General features: G+C 48.5%; 1 protein-coding gene across 3 annotated transcripts in view; it reads left to right on the top strand.

Moving 5' to 3' along the window:
• The window catches only part of KLF12 (Kruppel like factor 12), a 263,096-nt gene that overhangs the window by 1,166 nt on the left and 261,209 nt on the right, over positions 1-721 (top strand). Inside the window, exon 1 of one of the 3 annotated variants that reach the window (XM_019472692.1) lies at positions 129-287. The exons of the other annotated variants lie outside the window; for them this stretch is intronic. The gene's annotated coding sequence lies outside the window, so the exon portion shown is untranslated. Of the gene's footprint in view, positions 1-128; positions 288-721 lie in introns of those variants that run through there. 3 annotated transcript variants of the gene reach the window in all.

Here is a 721-nt window from a genome sequence, read left to right as displayed (position 1 = left end):
GGGGTGGGGGGGAAAGGCGGATGGGAGCAGCCGGATGGGTTATTTTATATCCATCCCCCTCCACGGTTTGCAGGGATGCGATGCTCCGCTCCAGGCAGCGGGTTTTTTCGGGATCTTGTTGGCTTCCCGCGAACGGGCTTGCGTGGAAAACGGCCCTTTTACGCGCTTAGGGAGCAGGTACGAGCAGTTTGGCAGGAGGCACCGAAGAGAAGTTCGCTTGCGTCGGGGTTTGTGTCGAGCTTGTAAAAATCCTGCTGGCTTTTGGCGGTCCCCCTCCCCCCGAATAAGTAAGTAAACCGATTTATTTTTTTTTTTTAATTATCTGTCATGAAATAAATGGTGGTGTTTTCCCCCCATTTCTTTTTTTTTTTCCGCTTTTCCCTTTTTGTCTTGCCACGGCAGGTAGATATTCGCGGCAACTTTGCGAGGCTGCTTTATATAGCGCTGGCATATGGGCTCCATTTTCTGCTTTCTGGTTGGTCTCCAACTCTGAAATGTACAGGAACGGCAAAGTGGTCTTAGCGTGGGATTAGTAACTGTGCTGAATAGGTCACAGATGGGGCGATAGGAGCATTTTATTGATGACGTAAGGCTGCATAAACTGAGACTGCCTTTTTTTTTTTTTTTTAATATATTATTCGTGCTGGGGGAGGGGGACTATCTTTCTAATGGGACGTAATCAACTTGAAACCACTGTCCGCAAGCCGGTGTGTCACCTATC

Source organism: Aptenodytes forsteri, unplaced genomic scaffold, assembly GCF_000699145.1.
Source record: "Aptenodytes forsteri isolate BGI_AS27 unplaced genomic scaffold, ASM69914v1 Scaffold51, whole genome shotgun sequence".
Taxonomy (NCBI): Eukaryota; Metazoa; Chordata; class Aves; order Sphenisciformes; family Spheniscidae; genus Aptenodytes; species Aptenodytes forsteri.
This window is presented reverse-complemented; position numbering and strand designations above follow the sequence as displayed.